At 46.1% G+C, this 8,222-nt stretch overlaps 1 pseudogene; it reads right to left on the reverse strand.

Annotated features, from left to right (window-relative positions):
* Positions 1-7,456: 7,456 nt before the first annotated feature.
* On the reverse strand, positions 7,457-7,573 carry LOC136659488 (5S ribosomal RNA; annotated as a pseudogene).
* Between the last annotated feature and the right edge of the window lie 649 nt (positions 7,574-8,222).

The raw sequence follows: 8,222 nt of genomic DNA on the forward strand, positions 1-8,222 counted from the left end.
TCGCTCCAGAGAGGGCTGCTGCAGATGGGGCGGCAATGGGCAAGAGTCGGGGAACACCGTGGGCTGGGTGCGTACTGTACCACTAAAGGCACAGGAGTCCTATCCATCTGCACAGCAGGAACAGACATTTTTTCTTGGTCTGGCTCCATTCAAGCTAAAAAAAATTAGAGGGGGCCCCACAGCTCCTAAGGATGGCGCTGCTCTCAAGGCTATAACTCAGTGGACTTTGAGACAGTGAGATTCAGCGGACATTGCTTTCGCACCACTGCATCACAGTGCAGGGAGCTAGGTCAGATTGGGCTGCCTGTGAGGTGGTTATCTCAGGTGGTGGGGCAGTGAATGCCTCCAGCCTTGCTCTTCCTCTATCTCCAATTCTTTAAATCTGAAAAGTGGAAGATAATTTCTAATCAGTGTGCACCCCCTGATGTACCAGTCATCACCATTTTGCTTCCAGGCTTTGCCCCTTCTAGTCTCAGGGTTTAGATCTCAAGAGATGAACGTACCCAAATACTGTGCCATTGCCGTGGGAGCCCACATTGTCACTGTCCATGTGTCTGGGGGAGACAACGTTGTTCAACAGCCCCTCTTAAAATCTTTGCTTCTTTCTAGAGCTTTTGCAAGTCCTCCCTGGAGAACAGAAACAGTGAGAAAACATATTTCTCTTTGTAAAACAGGAAGGTAATTGTGTCAGGTATAAAAATGAGTCCGTTCCCAGGGGGGTATGAGAAGGTCATATGTAAATGTGGCAGAGAGTGCCGGCTGGATGGATGCGACAGAAAGCCCTCCAAGGAGATACTATTCAGACTGCCCAATCCTATTCAGGTTTGGGCTGTCGGGCAGTAAAATGGCTGCCAACGGACCATGCAGTAGCAAGAGGCAGCAGTGCTCCAACCCCACTGATGGACCCTGACATGACAGCAGTGGGGACAGGAGGTGGGTGGATCTGTTGGTGATGGTGTGTGCCAGATCCCATTCCCTCTTTTAACAGCCTCCCTGCCCCCTTTGTCTCCTCGAACTTGTGCCAACTAAAGAGTTGGCACAGGTCCAAGGAGACCCACTGGCAATCAGGAGGCTTAAGGGGAGGCTTGGAGCTCTCCATAGCCTCCTAATCTGCCTCCCTGCATGTAGAAGTGATAGCCTTTGCGGCACCACTGCCAGAAAGGTTAAGTCAGGCCCTGGGATGCAGTGAGAGGAGACAGAAATGAATGAATGTCCTCTGTTACATTATTCCTCCTAGACTTGACTGTGTCCAGCAATATGCAGCACTTATAGGCTGCTAGGTCAGCTGTACACTAAGATTTCTGAGGCAGGTCTGATGTTATCACAGGTCTGTTTACCTTTGAAAAAAAATAGGGGGCTCTGGTACTAGGATGTTGCCCTGTAGTGTAGAGGCATAGGGCAGTGATGGCCCCCACATCACTGATACCTATTCATCTGAGGACAAAGAGAGAAAAGCTGGTGAAACATAGTCATTTGGGGGGAACTAGCAACCTGATCTGCCTGCTTTCCGATTTAACTGGGAGAATTTCAAAAATCAAATTGCAGAATGAGGGTGTGTGTCATTTGCCACCATTTTTAACCTGCAGGTGTTTCCCCTTCCTCTTACTGATCATCCGTGCACATATGATCATTGATTAGAGCATCACACACAAAAAGGAGCACTGATGCAGTCTGGGAAGAAAAGCAGATGGTTTTGGAAGCTTTCTTGGGCAGGATGTTCTGCTTTGCAGAATGCCAAATGTCTAGGATTTATTTTAGGCCTGGTCAATCCAGATTCCTCATGCTGCACGCTTTTCACAGCAAGGACAGGCTAAGACATCTCAGCTTCAGAAGCAATGAGCAGAATTGCCACTTCCCTTACTTGGTAGCACAGTCGCTTTCTTTCCCACTGTTCTTCCTCCTACTGTCTGGATTTGAAAAGAAAGAAGGAAACATAACAGAAGCGAATCTTTCTAGCCCACCACTCTTCTCTCCTCCACCCTTTCTCTTCCACTCTGTTCCTCTCTTCCTGTTTGAATCCAAGGAACAGGAGGATGAACAGCAGGATAGGTGGGTTACCAGAGGCAAGAGGTGGAGTCCTCCCATCTGCCATATGGATGAGCTGACCCTGAATGACAGGAACCCACGTGACACACCCCTATTCCTTAAGGGCACAATCCTAACCAACTTTTTGGCACAGGCAATGCAGCTCTCAGGTAAGGGAACAAACATTCCCTTACCTTGAGGAGGCCTTCATGACTGGCCCCCTTCCCACCCCAGGATACAACACATGCCCCATTGGCAGAGCTACGCCAGTGCTGGAAAGTTGGTTAGAATTTGGACCTAAGCGCACTCCAGCAATTGAGCATACATAGATCCAGGAAGCTCTTTAGAGCCAAGGCCTCAGCTCCACTTCACAAGGTTCCTGGTGGATTGAACTGTTGGAATATTCAAAATTAAATTGCAAAAAAGCAAATGCATTTTTTTTAAAGTGTTTGTCATGCTTTTCCTTTTTTTATATCACAAAGAAAGCAATAGAAATGTTATCAGCATAGGACAAAGAGATAACCCTTGAGACTAGGAAATGCACACGTTTGATATGCATAAACTAGTATCCAGGCCCATTTAATTGTTTGTAACAACCATCTCACCGTGTGTAAAAACAGTGAGCTGGCTTGAAAGAGAAGTGCTCCCGAGGAATAATTACATGTTTACATGGAAGGACAGAGGAGGCTGGCAACAGCCCATCTTATCTAAATGAGGGTTACCTGGTTACTTGGCAAGGGGCCCCTGTATGATTGGAGGGTTGGTGGTTTTCAGAGTTTCGCTGAGCCAAACAGGTGCTTTCAAAAGATTAGACGCAGCTGTGTGGCAGGAGAGCTCTCGCCATTTTTATAAGTCATGGTAGCTAAAAGGAACCTCTGTGTTCCAGAAGGAAGGTCACCAAAGCAAAGAGCCACCATTACTTCCTTCACCTACTGGGGCTTTTCAGGCCAGAACTGGGCCCTTCACTTCTCACACAGAACCAACAGCTGCCTTCTGATGGAAAGACAGAGAAGTCACCATTGGTATGTCTACTTGCTAATGCTTTCCAAGCCAGTAGCCAAAAGGCCAAAGAACCACAAAGACTAGGGAGGGGGGAGGAGAAAAAAGGGTAGCTAGGCAACCCCCCCAAATAACCATTCTTTTGTAATGATTTCTTTCATATAAACATGAAATTTATTTCAATGTTTATTTATTTCAAATTCATTTAAATCAACGATTAAAATAACGTGAAATTTCATGTTATTTTAATTCACTGATTTCTTTCATGTATTTATTTCTGGCACCTTATCGGCTAAAGAGTGAGGTACAAATGCTTGAAACAGAGAACTAAATAAACCAATGGCCCAATCCTAACCACTAGTTGCACCTGCGGAGCGCCTGTTCCACCAGCACGTGCTGTCGCTAAAGCTCCGTAAAACACTTTGTGACAGCACAAGAGCCTGCTGCGCTGGTTGGAAGACCAGAAGCCTTTCCATGTGTGCTGGTGGCTGCAAGGATGCCCGCCAGAACAGGGATAAGGGTTATCATAGAGCCATAGAGTTGGGAATGACCTAGAACAGGGGTGTCCAAAGATTTTGGCAGGAGGGCCACATCATCTCTCTGACACTGTGTCGGGGGCCGGGGGAAAAAAGGAATTAATTTACATTACAAATTTGAATAAATTTACATAAATGAATATATTAGAGATGGAACTTATATGAATGAATGCAGGTCTTGCAGTAGCTCAAGGCCTTGCACAAAGCAAGGCTGGCCTTTCCTTTGCTGCTGATGCTGCATCACAGAGGTGAAACAGCAAGTAGTGGAGGGAGCCCTCATCCCACAGCTCAGACAAGAGGTTGAACAGTCGCCCTCAAGCTGAGAGCTGTTGCGTCAGGCCAGCACGCGCTCCGGCAAATCTCCGGAGGGCCAGATGCTCATTGGAGACTGGGGGCTCCCTTAGGGCCGGATTGGAAGTCCCCGAGGGCCTCAAGTGGCCCCCGGGTTGGGGTTTGGGCACCCCTGACCTAGAAGATCATGCAGTTCAACCTCCTGCCTGTATCAGGAAATTCTCTTATAGCAAGCATCTCTAGTAGGTGCTTGACAGGAAGACAGGAAGGGGGTGGAATGGGGCAAGGGGGGTGGCAATGGAAGTAGGGGTGGGCAGATTGGGGCTGGGGCGGGATTGGCTGTGCCAGTATGTGCCATATCCTATCCCCTTCTTGGGCCTGATTCACTGCTAGGGATCAACTCAGACTTGCACCAGCTATAGAGCTGTCACATTTACTGAGGCTTACCCTGAGGTGAAGAGACAAATGTACCCTGACCTCAAGGAGACTTCTAGCAGCTAAAACTTCCCCACAGCATCCAGCACAGCTCATTCCGGTGCCACAGCATCACCGTGCAAGAATTTAGACTGATTGCGTTGCAAGCCTTGTAAGTTCTTGTAAGCTTCTCAGAGGCACCAGGCAAGCCTCTAGTTAAAACAGAAAGCTGGACTCTATTACCTCTGATCTGACAATCAAGATCTCTTTTTATGTCCTTATGAACAGAAGTTGGAATTATGGCAATGATAATAATCTTGCTTTTCTTTCAACTGTGGAGTTCAAAGTGTCTACCAGTCCAACCAAAAGAACATTAAAAATACTATAGCAGAATCAGCGGTCAGAACAGATTATTGGCTCAACCTCCCCCGAATGGCCACTTGAAAAATCCTTGTGTTCATCTGGGGGTGGAAGATATACATTGGTGGGCCTCTCCAAGAGAGGCGTGTCAGAGTGTTGGCACTACAATCAAAACAAGCTCTCCTCTGCATAGATCCTCAAGCAATGAGGGTAGTTGAGCAGGATTTCAAATGTTGAACACAGGGCAGTGCTTTTCTACCACTGGTACTGTGGTATTTGGCTCAGTTTGGCTGTACTTGTTGTAAGAGGCGACTAAACAGCCACCGGGTAGATGGGACTCGTCAGCCTGGGAAGGCAGCTCATCTGAGAGAAGGAAAACTCTGATCCCAAACCTCCACCGCCTTGTGGATACATCCAGTTATGGAAAAGGCTTCAGGAGTCAACCTTGAGGCAAAATCCGGAGCCGGAGTCCCTGAGGCAGTTCATGGCTGAACACAGTCACGTTCTGGCAACTCCTGCGACGCCGCTGGAACCAACCGTATTGGCATCTGCCTTTCCATTGGACCATTTCAGTGAAGTGGAGAGGGGGGGATTTGCTGCATGGGTAACAGCCTATCCTCCATACCTACTTTACCCAGGCTTCACGCACTGGAGAGGACACTCTGTTCCAGAACCACCATTCAGAGCGTGACACCATAGTCTTCCGAGACTGAAGGATGCCAACAACAACTGTGGTATTTGGTCCCACTGCCATGAAAGCAGGAATTGATGTAGCTGGGGCACCAGCCAAACCTGGCAGTAATCACTCCATTCCATTTCCCTAATGTTCTTTTTGTTCATATTGCTGTTCATTCCAGTTCCCCCAAATTCTGATTTAAATAGGAGAAGTTATAAAATCTGAATGGAAGCATGCACAATTTGCCACCACTTAATTTCTTCAGTTCAACTACATCATATTACCACGTTCATTAACAGTGTATAGGTCTTGATTAAACAGGACAAAAAGAAAATTTGAGGTGACTGCATGTCAAGTAACACCATGATTCTTTCTGTGCAGCGTTTTTTAATGCACACACATGCTTCTCCTCATTGGAAAAACTAGGAAAAGAATCCTGATGCCATAATGCACGCGAGCACACCAAGATTGCTTTTTCGCAATGTGATAGCAAATGAGCACATGTGCATTGCAAATGCAAAGCAGGAAAGAGACATGAATGGACTGAAAGTGGCGGCAGACTACCTGTGAACAGTGCTCTGTAAAAATTTGGAAACAAAAACCATGGAGGGGTGGAGAATTCCGAGTTCATCAATTCTACTTTGGAGGTATGGCTGGGTAATTCAGAGTTCCAAAATCTCAGGGGGGAAAAAAATCAGATAAAGGGAATTTTGGAAGTATTCATACTTCTTTGTCCAATTGGCCTTAAAAAAGGTTCTCCAGCCAACCATATAAGGCACAAGAGAATTGTGTAGGCCCTGCTGTTGAGCCTACCTTGGAAAATTTGGCTTAAGGCATCCACAGGAGTAACAGCCAAAAAAAAGTTGTCAGAGATTCAGGTAGGATCAAACCTATTGCTAGAAGTATGTCTTCCAAAGACTCAAGCAGGGACTGATTAAAGCACTATCACAGCTTCTAGAACCTTCTTGTCTTGATGTGGACTTAGGGAATCAACACCCTTTATCGTCTGCAGCCATTTACTCAGCCCAGTCCATGGATGCTACAGCAAGAGTGCTGGAAGCTGATGTAGTCAACAGATGGAAATGAAGATATTTTATTCCCCCATGCAAAAAAATTATTCAGTACATCAAGGTTTTCTCTTGTTTCCATTCTCCCTGGGTTCTTACCAGAGCTCTTCATTCTCTTGTATTTATTTGCTTCAGAACCACCAAGGTCCACTTTCAGACATAATTACACCCCTGATGCTGTATTTTTCAATGATTGACTTATATCGTTCACTGCTGTTCTCTTGCAATCCAAAATTATTTCTGTGACAGAAGATCCATCTCTCAATTCTAGTAGGCTGTTGGTTTCTGCTACTAGCAATTTTTTTTTTTTAAATAAATTGCATGCTGTGAATACAAAACTGCACTGCACATTGAGCTCTTAGGGCCATATAACCTTATTAAATTAAGTGCTCCCCATTTCCCTGGGCGGTGAGAGGAGAAGAGAACAGTGGGCTAGATCAACTCCAGCACTCTAGCCCACCACTTTTCTCTCCTTCACACTTCTTTAAATCTAGAAAGCAACAGAAGGAGGAGCCATAGAGGTGACTGAACAAATGGATAGTTGCACACACTCCGCTGCCTAAAGCAATCTCACAGGCAAGATAGCCCTGTCAAACACAGCATTTTGCATTGTTCTTGGACATCATTTGGAAATCAGGGCAGCTACATAAAGGTTTACTTGAGGGCAAACACCATCCACCATCCCCCATTTCTGACGGGGATCTTGCAGAAAAGTGCAGTCAGTTTCTGAGTGCAGGGTGCTTGCCATGTACCACCCTTGCCACCACATAAACCCACCTATCAGATAGATAAGCATTTTTCCTATTAAACCAAGGGAGGGCAAGCATTTTCACAGGAAGGCCACATCACCTCTCTGACAGTGTCAGGGACCAGAAAAAAAAAAAAAAGAATCATTCATGTTTCAAATTTGAATAAATTTACATAAATGAATACATAGAGATGGAACTTATATGAATGCATGAATTTTACTGAGTTTATTTACAATACACATGAGAACTGTAATACAGGCATGTAGAACCACAGGAAAACCATGAACCGTTTGCCACATACCTGGTTGGCAACCTTCAGTCTCGAAAGACTATGGTATAAGCCTACAGCACCTGGTATTCCCAGGCGGTCTCCCATCCAAGTACTAACCAGGCCTGACCCTGATTAGCTTCTGAGATCAGACGAGATCGGGCATGTTCAGGGTAACAGTTGCAGCCACATACCTATTGCACAGTGAAAATATACAGACAAACTAGACCAAGCCAGAAACACATGGAGACTTCGGTTTTTCAGAGATAACTGGGGGGGGGGGGGGTTAAAATAATGCCCAGGGAAATACAGAAAATACATGGAGACTATAAAAGGCCTTGCTCTATCTCGGCACGCAGCTCATGTTTGCCGTTTGCAACTGGCAGTTGCGGGCCAGAGCAGGCTCCAAAAGACTCCAACAGGCCAGAGGTTCATTGGAGACTGGGGACTCTCTGTGGGCCAGACTGGGGGTCCCCAAGGGCCGTAAATGGTCCGCGAGCCAGGGTTTGCCCACTCCTGCATTAAACAGTGAGAATCATTCACAACAGTTGACTCTGATCTTCTCCACTCAGTGGCTATGACGTGCAATCTGCACATAGGCGTTGGCAAAGTGGCATGAATTCTGGTTCTGGAAAATGTTGATAAGTTACGTTGATTCAGCACTTTCCTGGATGGGTCATTGTAGGGCTGGGGTAGGAGCTCTGAAGCTCAACTAATCTCCGGCACAAATTGTTCTAGCAACTGTGGCAAAAGAGAGGCTAAAACTCAATCGTCCGTGGCATTTTCCTAAATTAAACAATAAAGAAGCTGCTTCAGATTCTCCTTACACTGCAGTTC

Source organism: Tiliqua scincoides, chromosome 8, assembly GCF_035046505.1.
Source record: "Tiliqua scincoides isolate rTilSci1 chromosome 8, rTilSci1.hap2, whole genome shotgun sequence".
In the NCBI taxonomy this organism is placed as follows: domain Eukaryota; kingdom Metazoa; phylum Chordata; class Lepidosauria; order Squamata; family Scincidae; genus Tiliqua; species Tiliqua scincoides.